At 36.3% G+C, this 11,793-nt stretch overlaps 1 long non-coding RNA gene across 1 annotated transcript; it reads right to left on the bottom strand.

The window, feature by feature from the left end:
• Positions 1-1,912: 1,912 nt before the first annotated feature.
• On the bottom strand, positions 1,913-10,342 carry LOC129256778 (uncharacterized). Its single transcript, XR_010293157.1, has 2 exons — positions 10,136-10,342; positions 1,913-2,519 (listed from the first exon to the last, which is right to left on the bottom strand). It is a non-coding gene; the product is annotated as an uncharacterized LOC129256778 (long non-coding RNA).
• Positions 10,343-11,793: the final 1,451 nt, after the last annotated feature.

Genomic DNA, 11,793 nt, shown 5'->3' with positions numbered 1-11,793 from the left:
ACGGGGATTCTTGTGATCGAGGCGGTTTGAAACCACCTTATGAATCGACAATTTAAGGAAAATACAAACACATGCAATGGACAGTTTTCCATATAAATAGACTATGATAATAAAGCGATAATTTGGGTGGTATTGATCAAGATGCAAACCAAATATCCAGCCAGACTTTTGATATTGTTGCCTGTATTTAGGTCCCTCATGAAGAAGGAACCTATGAAGTGTTGTAACTGGTTGCAGGATCAGTATCCTGAAGATGGAAATGAATTGAAACGAATCAAAGAGTAAGGTCCAGAAAGCAGGGAACATCTGTCCAGGAATGGACAAATGCTTAATAGCAAATCTCTTGATTTCTTCATGTACCCACAGCTCTGTCCAATCAGAAGGTATCCCAACCTCCAACTCAACTATCTCATTGATCAATAGAAATATGAATTAAAGATCAGAATCTTTCCCTTGTCACATTTGTCCCATAGACCAAGCTACAACCCCAAAACAAACAGCAAACATCATATTCCATTACATTCATATCCTTAATTTGGAACAGCCTTAACTTGCCTAACATACTGGTAGATTGCACAGGCAGCCCTGTGAGCCAAACAACACTGAGTCACTGAATTTTTCATTCAAGTTCAAGACAAAAGCTTGTCCTCTATGAAGGATGTTTTGTCTATATAAAGTGACACTTTACAGATGTGTCTCCTATCGCTCACTGGACTATATTCAATGTATACGTTATATTCATGAATTATTATTATTCATGAATTATTATTATTCATGAATAGAATATGGTTCCCATGCATGAAATATAATCTACAAGTTATACTGCCTTATAAAAGTCATTTTACAATCAGGGTATACTTTCCTTTATAAAAAGGCATCATAAAATCACATATGTGGACTGTAATTTCAAATCTACTTTCTGGGCATCATTAAAGTGACCAGCAAAGAGGAAAGAAAATTAATGAAATACACATTTATTGCTTGCAAGCATTCATGCCTTCTTAGCATTCAGGTAAAAAAGAAAAATCACTACCATTAATAAGTAAAATAGTCGATATCTGGTATTTACAAGTTGTAGGCCAAAATTGCTATCTCATTTTGTATATTTTTCAAGTTTTTGGTCTACACATCTCTAACATTAGCAATCATCAGGAATTGTTGAGCAATCTGAATTGATTATTGAAATGAGATTATCTGAAATTCCCCAAAGCAACTGACAATTATTTCTAGAGACTTTTAACCAAACACAGGGTGCCAATTCTGTCCAAAAGTGCCCTCTTCGAATGTGGTATATTTACTTAGTTGGACATTACTGGATTAATAATGTTTTTACTTGTATATGTGCAACAAACTTGTTCACTTTGCCCACATCCACTTATTTTTCAGACAGTACATGTTCCAATTTTGTCAAATGCATTTGACATTGGACCACATACATGATGCACTCAAATTTGATTATTTTCCACTTGGTAGGTAGGTCCTACATTTGTTACATGGTTGTAAGATCGCAACTTCCCATTTAATGTTTATAAACCAAAGATGGGCAGTGATGGGGGGGATCCCTCTCCTGACTGTCATCAAGGATACGTTCACTCTAATTCAAATACGTTATTTGGAGGTAGATGTCATTCCAAGAAAAGACAAGTTTAAAAAGAGAAAACTTTGATATTCTTATGATACCAACCTGATTGCAATAAGATGATTTTCATAAACTTCTTGGTGAAGTTTGTGTACCCTGTTGAGAGCAGAACCCTTAGACATCCAGCTATTGGTAGCTGCAGCATTGACCTCACATGACTTCTTTAGATCCACATGAGACTGGTTACAAATGATCTTCTCCAATCTCTGAAACATCTCTCTTGAGACTAACCTCTTCCCAACAATCCTGCGGTCTCCCCATGTACCTTTGATGGCATGAGGCTCACTCAAGTTCACACTTCCAACATGGAAGGAGATATTACCAGCATAGATCTGGTCACATTTGGTGGTTCCATAACATAACGGACACCTCTCCTCTTCCAGCAGTGATGGAAACATATTCTCAAACTGGAGTTTTGTTGTCATGGCAACTGTTACATTTCTAATTCCCTGAAATGCATCTTGTTTCAGGGAAGTCTCATCACCTAACCTTGGGTGTCCTTTGATATCATCTGCTGTTCTAATATCTTGTAAGGTTCTTCTGGTATCTTTACTATCAAAACCAATCTCTTCCTTTCCCTGTTTGCTGGCATGAAGCAAGTTTCTCTTATGATCTCCTTTGGATGGAACAAAAGTTCTGAACTTTCCATTAGTGGGCAAGGCATTGTTAGTGAACTTCAGAGAGTCCTCATCATCTCTCAAAATGTTGAAACCTGTCAACTGAATTGTGAAGATAGTAAAGAGAATAGAGCTCCCTAGAATGAGGATCTTCTTGCGTAACTTTGGACCCATCTTGAGCACTTTTGTTTTTTCATCAATTCAAAGCACTTCAATTATATTTCACTTCCAGCTGTCCATCCATTATCTTCATCATATGTAGCCTGGAGAAAATAGAAAAATAAAACAAGAGTTTTAAAATAAATACTATGCATTTTTACATGTACTTCAATCACAGTTGAATAAATTTGTTAATAATAGAAGCAAAGAAATTCTCAAGAACATAAGTTCTGATATTACCAGAGAGCAAATATACTGCTCTGTGATAATCTATTCTTTCATACTTCCCCTCTTTGATAATCAAATATTGATTTTACCTTGTCGAACACCAAATGATCAAAACATCTTTGTAAAGACTTACTGCCGGAAATATGTCATGTAAATACATTTTCAAAATCAGTTCACCCATGAAATGTCTTTGGCGTTATATTTTTTTTCAAAGAGTGGTTTAATTGGAGTTCAGTCATTTTCAAGGTGGAATTTAAACTTTTTAAAAGAATACTGGAAACACCCCAAGATGATCTTACAATGTGCAAGTTCAAGCAAACAGAATAAGGCCGTGTTTATGCTTCCACTTTTCAGGCCAGAATCAGCGTTTCCAAACGTGATTAGTCCAAAACACGGTTGTGTCCATGCTTACTTTCATTTAAACGCTGTTTCAAAACGCCGATCATAAACTCACAAAAAGGTGCGTTTGTAAACGTCGTTTGACCAGAATCAGGCTTTCTGGGGAAGTATAAACAGAACCACGATCGTAAACGTGTTTAAATGACGTCATTTGGTGCATGCTTCCGATGAGATGAAAATCCGCGGGCAAATACAGTCGCATTGCTCCATGGTCGCATGTTACCTCCACGGAATTACCTCTCATCTCCCTTGTTACATTTGCATGTGTGATAATTGATTTAAGTATTATCACTATACTCTTCCAATTTGTCATCATGATGAATGTTGAGGGATTTACAAAAAAAAACCTGGAACATGTTCTTATAATGAGGAGACATCGCCAGATGCCCATAAACAAATAGATGTTTTATTATTTTTTTATGTATACTTTAATATTCTTTATTTTTTCTCACTATTATCCTCACCATGGTGGAAATTAAAAGGCTATGTCAAGTAGCTCCATGCAATGACTAAAATATCGGAATTTGTTCGATGTTTAAATAACAGTCAACGTACCTTCCCCATAACAACTCTCGGAAAAAAAACTTTCGAAAAAGGGCGCGCCCAATTTGACCTCGCTTTCCTGCTCAACGAAAATTACGATGCGAAGCCAGCTGGAGTTTGTGATTTCGCCTCTGAAAAGTGAAGCATAAACAGCACTCCCAGAACCACGTTTACGATCGGCGTTTTGAATCGACGTTTGAAAACGTTGATTCTGTCCTCGCAATGGAAGCATAAACACACCCTAAGCTACATGTAATAGTAAACATTACATCCATGAAAGGAAGCTAAATTTGTGCTAATGAATTTAAGTTTCAGAGCAAGGTCGCTGCTAAAGCACTACTTCTGTGATCAATGTACATAAGTTTCCATAGCTCAAACTCCATATGACCCCGTTCTCATTACGCTTTCTAAAACTAGTTTACAGGAAACCGGTTCAGGAAACCAGTTTGGGGAATGGCTTTGCTAGCGTTCCCATTTGATCACCCGAAAGTGGTTTTCAAAATCACTTCACGTAAAGCGATCTTGTTGCTATGAGATCACCCTCAGTGGGGTGACATGTTTCACACGAAATTCGAAACCGTATCATAGGCATTCTACACACAGTGTGTAGAGGAGCGCGCTCAAAATGTGCGAAGAGAATGGTTGTGTCCTCAATTACTCTAAAACCAATTTAACGAGGCAAAGCGATCTTAAAAACTACACGGCGAGGTGGTTTTATGAACCAGTTTGGAAGATCGCTTCCAAGATCGCTTTGACCGTTCTCACTACTTGTTAAACTAGTTTCCACTCAACTCGTTTTAGGAAGGTAGTGAGAAAGGTGTCTATCACAGTTTCTCTGATATTTAACTTGGACCATGCACCCATTGCACCCATTCTGTCACCACCAGACTGTAAGATCTTCTGGAGAAATAAATAAGACATTTCAAACTTCCCAATTCAGCGAGGAAGTGAGAAGAAGCTCCAGCCAGAGACCGAGATGAAGGGATTCAACATGGACTTTCAATCAGCAGACATGATGTGCTCCACTTAAAATACCAGAAGTATCTGAGCTGGTATAGGGTTGGAAGCAAGGGATGAAGGAAGCGTAAGATAATTTGATGACAGATAACTAAGGGTGTGTTTATGCTTCCATTGCGATTCAAAACGCCGATCGTAAACGTGGTTCTGGGAGTGCTGTTTATGCTTAACTTTTCAGAGGCGAAATCACGATCTCCAGCTGGCTTCACATCATAATTTTCGTTGAGAAGGAAAGCGAGGTCAAATTGGGCGCGCCCTTTTTCGAAAGTTTATTTTCCGAGTGTTGTTATGGGGAAGGTACGTCGACTAGCTGTTATATAAACCTCGACCAATTTCCGATATTTTAGTCATTGCATAGAGCTTCTTGATATAGCCATATAATTTCCACCATGTTTAGGATAATAGTAAGAAAAAATAAAAAATATTAAGTATACAATATAATAAAATATCTATTTGTTTATGCTACTGGGGCATCTGGCGATGCCTCATTATAACTCATGTTCCAGGTTTTTTGGTGTAAATCCCTCAACGTTCATCGTGATGACAAATTGGAAGATTAATACTAGTAATAGTACTACACATGCAAAACAAGGGAGATGAGAGGTAATTCCGTGGAGGTAACATGCGACCATGGAGCAATGCGACTGTATTTGCCAGCGGATTTTCATCTCACCGGAAGCATGTACCAAATGACGTCATTTAAACACGTTTACGATCGTGATTCTGTTTATACTTCCCCAGAAAGCCTGATTCTGGTCAAACGATGTTTACAAACGCACCTTTTTGTGAGTTTACGATCGGCGTTTTGAAACAGCGTTTAAATGACAGTAAGCATGGACGCAACCGTGTTTTGGACTAATCACGTTTGGAAACGCTGATTCTGGCCTGAAAAGTGGAAGCATAAACACGGCCTAAGTAACATAAGATGGTGCAAACTCAGAATAGGATGGGTATCCCTTACTAAAAAAATCTATGCATTGACTTTGAAAGTAGTCCTGAATTTTAAAACTGCCTTAAATTTATGGTTATAATCTTGTTAGTGGTTTTTAAACCATAACTAGCACGAATAACAACATACAAAACATCAAAGTAGGAGTTATAAAGCAAAACACAGCATTATTTGTTAATTGTTGCATATAAACACTCTACAAACTTCATCTTTTCAGCTTGTCTATTTTCCATTTCGGCTTCATAAAGCAGCATAATTTATACACATCTTTGAATAAAGGCAAGTATAAGAGTGACTCACTGGTGCTTTCAAGGGAGCTGAACCAAGAAAAAAAAACTTCACAAAGAAGCACCTCTCAAGAGACATTTAGGATACCAAAGCTGATTATCTCACCTAAGATCCATCCGTTTCTTTGAGGAAGGGTAAAGTAAGTGCAAAAGGGTTGACCATCTCTATTATTCGAGCAAGGCAGCTTACTACATATGTAGTCAATAGATTGATTTTGTTAAGATTGTTCTCTTTTATTCTATTACTGACCCTTCCTCTAGGGCTCCTAACCACAGAGTGCAACCAACCTTCCTATCAGCTCAATTCTAAGTAAGTCTTAATCTCAAGCAGTAGCAAAGATTCAAGAGTTGTTGACACAAGGAATAGGATTTAATTTGAAAATAAAAAAACTTTTTAAATAATACATAAGATTTCTATAAAGCACTTTCCATCTTAATAAGAAGTTCAAGGTGCTTCAGAGCAAATTAAAGAAAAAAAAAATTACATGTTCAAATTTTTAATGAATAATAACTTAATTTTCTGGGACTACATTTGACAACCTCCTTATATCTGCAACATTGCAGTGAATGATAATTAGAGTTTTCATTTTCTATGGCTCTTAAGCATTTCAGGAGGGGGGGGGTGCCCTGAGCACCCTCGTAATTTTCCCCCTGCCTCATCAATAATCTTGCTCAAAAAGACTGATTTTCAGCTTGTCAATAATACACTGATGTTCTGTCAAGTAGGCCAAAGAAGGATGGACCTACCATCTCTGACAAGCCACAATCTAAACAAATGGAAATCTTAATAGTACAATCAACGCATGGAGACGACCTAACAACAAATTATAATACTTCATACCACATCCTGTCAAAAGTTTTCACAATTCTTTGTTTTTGTATGTTAGCATGGCAAACAAGGAATTCAACCAGACAATATCAAAACAAAACTGACCAAAGCACAGACTATAGCAACCACAAATAAACTGTTATTTGATTACATAAATGAAACAAAATTAAACATAATAATGTAGATGTTTTCATTTCATACTCACTGCATAACATGGATTCTTACATAAAATAACCAAGTACTTGTAAATGTGTACGTGATATAACCATGTGTGCTTGGTACAACTTGTCAAGCCTACAGATTCATGGGAATATATTGAAATGAACAGTGATAACAAAGCACAGACTAATTTAACACTAGCAAGTCCAATTTGGCAAATCAAATATCAATCAAAAATTCAATGGGGACAGAGAAAATTTTATCACCTGTGTACTCTTGCTCTAAAAGCCATCATAAAACACTCCAAAGCAGTTTGTACAAAAGGTGATTCAATATGTAGATTTAGACTTGGAGCTTCGTGCAGTGAAATAAACAGCACTATCTTTATACATGTACTTATTTAAAATCAGAATAAAGAAAAAAAAACAGAGTCTAGATTATCCCTTCGTTTCAAAGGATTCTTAAAATAGAAATGACACCTTCAAAATCACTTATTTGAATGAACTGAATTCAAGGTAATTCTCAAATGCTTTATGTAATTAACACAAATAAAAGAAACTTTTTTCAATGAACAAAGATACCAACTTCATCATTACATTATTAAGAATGGAAATTGATTTAGGCTTCCATGGACAGACATGATCAAACCAATAAATCTGGTTTACATACATTGATTATTCTGGGAACAAATCATAGTCAAAACAGACTACATCCAAAAGAGACACAAACAGGTAAACAAGCGAGGATAACAGTTTCTTTCATGTGTAATGGTCCTTTTCATATTTTGAAAACTATTCTTTGGTCCACCTTAAATCTATTCAATATGACAGACAAACATATGCAAGTGCATGATTAGCCAAGCAAGTTCAACCTGCTACATTGTAGATATATAATAACATATGATGCTCGGATATCTTTACATTAATATTTAAATTATGTACATGTAGGTAACATCTTCAGAAGTTCATCAAGGCTTTGTAATGTACATGATTGTGTTCAATCACACTATTGTGCAGTCACATTTCCCCTACAGCAGTAGCACAATGAGTGGAAAACAACCGTTTTAACATTTTGTACCAGCTACATATAGATGGTTTGAATAAAAATGAACAAAACTGCTGTTTTCTTCTCGTAGGGACACCAGAGGGAAAATGTGACTGCAGCATTACCAGAAACCCATACAGAATGGTACATTCATATTTGCTATCCATCAAAAATCTGACATACGGTACTTAAACAGCTGGAACAAACGTGAAGAATTGTGTTCTTACCAGTCTTTATGAATTATATTTGTTGTACGGATTAAATAAAATACAAATACCTGAACACTTCAAAATATGATATGATATATCTTAATGGTACCTATTTTCTTTCTTTCTTCTCAACTTCTATCTGTTTGGTTCTTCTTTCTATATTGATTTTTTTTTCATTTTGTTTCTCATTGGCATGTTTCAATAATCCCTTGCTCTAGCTTCACTTAATAATCCATTACCTATTTCTGTTTCAATGTCTTCAACTCTAAACCAATAAAAAAAATGTCTGAGCTAGTGAAAAATGATATAAAGCTGATTTCCAAATCATTCCTCACTACTGCACAGACTTCCTGAAAGTATTATCCATCACAAAAGAACACAATCCCCTAAAATAACACACATCACAAAAGCTTTAGGCGATCAAACTAGCCGACAAAAAGACTACTGGTACTAACTAATGATACAGAAATAATCCCTCCATTGAGCAGACATCAAGATTGAATACCACTAGAGCCAGAAAAACATGGATTAGTGATAACCTCTTCAAAAAATTCATTCTTTTCTTTAGGCGGTGCTGCACCATCCCGAGTTTGCTCAATCTCGAGATTTTAGCCCGATCAGCCCTCTTCGCGATTAATCTCGAGATTCAAGAAACCCTGTCTCCACCATCGCAAGAGCGATTCCTGCTCGAGCGAGGCATCGATGCATTATGATTTGACGCCTTGAATAAATAATCCCGAGTGCGTCTGCATCTACGAATTAGCGCGATAATTTGTAAAATATCGCGCTATTTTGCAAATAATCCCAAGTTGACTTGGGATTGCAATCTCGAGATTAATCCTACAAACTAGTGCGATAATTGCGTCTCCATTGCAAATAATCTCGAGATTGTTCAGATCGGGATAATTTGCCGGATCAGAAATAGCGCGCTAATTTGAAAACTCGGGATGGTGCAGACGGCCCTTTTGTGACTTTTTTTTAACCTGGAAACTACTCCATGTAACGGTTCAGTTGCACCAATGTAACTAAACCATAATGTATTTACATATGACAAGGTAGTGAAGGTACAGGGGTGTATTAAAGTTATGGATCATTATCTAATATTCAAGGATCACTCTGTGTTATCAAATTTTCAAATCATAAATAAGATGAAATTTCAGTTTTCAATCAAGCTGAAAAACATTTGTAAGGTAATCAACCAATACTTCAACAAAAGCTTGAGGTGCACATGATATTTGTCATCAGTGGCTACTATTCACATTCCTCATCAGAGATTGATCCTGCCATGGAGCTACTAAAGTTGCTGTATGGATCAACAAAGATCCGTATCCAAACTATCTTAACATATAAATGGTACCATCCAAATTCAGCATATATTTAATGCTCAGTTCAATGAATGCTTCCCAAAAGAATAAATTTTCTGGTTGCATTAATCATTCCAAAAATCTTTCCTAGTACTACCTGCTATGAAAACCAAAGTGTTAATCAATGACAATATTTCAATATTGCTGAAGACAATCAATGTTGTTAAAATAATGACTTTTTATCTGTTGCATCAAATGTTATAACTCTTGTAACCAAATTAACAAAATATATTATTATCATTCTTTAATGAGGTCCGTCATTCATATGCCCTTTGAATGCAGATAAAACATTTGAGCCTACATGTTTAGAGTCAAAGCCTGTCAAAAGTAAAGGTTGACTACAATATGAGAATCATATTGTAGTATCCATCATATTCTATGAATGGATACATTTTTTTTGTCTCATTCTATATTGAGAAACTCCTACCAGTAATTAAATTACATGTATTAAAAATTTGTAGAATCATCTCAGTGCAATGGTATGTCAAATTGTAGTAATTTACATAAAACATAAATATTTTTACCAGTGCTGAATGCAGAACAAATCATTAATTCAAAAAACAAAAAAATAAGTAGAATTATACTTTTAGAAATTCAAAAAGTTTACTACATTTTTAAATGACAAATCAATTTTTATCATCCAAACATGTAAAAAAAAAAAATAAGTAAAAAATATTAGTTTGATGATATACCTGATGATTCAGCACTCTTTCTTTGAAAAGAGATGTATCAAAAGTTGGCCAAACTGAGGGAAAGACAGCTAGAATCCCAAGATTATTTCCACAAAGTCCAGTGTGATTATTTATCCTGGCTCAAACCATGGGCCTATCACGTACCGTAATAGGTCCATGCTCAAACTGTCTGTAACAGCCCACACCAACCACATGACAGACATCTACACAAATCGGTAGCCAGCTTTCAAGCATACCCTTTCAATACACACGCACAGAGCATAGCTCTATGCACAGAGTATATGGCAAGTGCACACATTGCATGCCTACTGGGCTGAATGAAGCTTTGCTATTGGTTCTTAGTCACACACTCAGAGAGCAGATTTGACCAATCAGGGTGAGATTGGGAGTGTCCTCTTCTTTTCTGTGCAGTCCTTAGCCAGAAACCTTCACCCAATACAACAGAACTGGTGAAAATTTCTTGTGGTAAATAGACCAAAACGTTCATCGGGGGTGGCTTAGTGCATAAGAAATGTTCACCAGTCCCTCTTAAAGGGGAAGTTCACCCTGAAGAAAAGTTTGTTGTAAAAATAGCAGAAAAAATAATTAAAAATATTGCCAAAGGTTTGAGGAAAATCCGTGAAAGATTAAGAAAGTTATTAGAATTCAAAGTTTTGGATTTGTGAGTGACGTCATAAACGAGCAGCTGCCCCATATGTTATGTAATATAAAGTGCATGAATTTCAAATTTCGTATGGTTCCTGATGACTTAATTTTGTTTCTATTCATGATCGGGTGTGAAATGATTTGTATATTGATATACGAAAACTACAGTAAAAACCATTTTCAATTTTCTGAGAAAATGAGATTTCATTAATTTTTTACCATTCGCTATATAGGAATGCTGCTTGCATATGACGTCACAAATCAAATAATTAAATTTCTAATAACTTTTTAATTCTTTGATGAATTTTTCTCAAACCTTCAGCAATATTTTTTTTTATTTTTTCTGCTATTTTAACAACAAACTTTTTGTCAGGGTGAACTTCCCCTTTAACTTACAAACAGCTTTATGAAACACCCACCTGGGATGGACTCATTGACATACCACAAACAGATTGAGGGGGGGGGGGGCGGGCTCTGGCCTCACAAAGTTCCATGATCACGAGAAAAATAAACAAAAGGAAACAAGAGTAAAGGTGAAGAGGGTGATATAATATATTGTGGTATCATTTGTTGAATATCATGTCACAATTACAACAAAATTTAATTAACATTTGAAAAAGGCCCCCACAGCAATAAAAAAATCAATATTTTGATACATGTATGGTCACAGACACTAAAGGCCACCGCACACCTTACGACCCGACTGGTCTCCGACTGGCTTGCGACTGAGTGAGGGGAGATGTGACGTCACAGCTCTTGTCAGCTTGAGAGTCGCAGACCAGTCAGAGACAAGTCGCAAGGATAATCGTAAGGATTTGACATGTCAAATCCCTATGACTGGATCGCAAGCTCAATCCAACTTCCAGCCAATCAGACAGAAGAGTTGCACGACGCGTATATGCATACGCAGTAGTAAGCGCATTTTCTCAGTTTCTCAAAAAGCGCATGCGTGAATCGCAGACAGCCTGGGAGTCGGATCGCAAGGTGTGCGGTGTTGAGGCTTATGACTACCT

This window comes from Lytechinus pictus, chromosome 3 (assembly GCF_037042905.1).
Source record: "Lytechinus pictus isolate F3 Inbred chromosome 3, Lp3.0, whole genome shotgun sequence".
Lineage (NCBI taxonomy): Eukaryota > Metazoa > Echinodermata > Echinoidea > Temnopleuroida > Toxopneustidae > Lytechinus > Lytechinus pictus.
The sequence above is the reverse complement of the archived record's forward strand: the minus strand, read 5'-3'. Positions and strand labels throughout refer to the sequence as shown.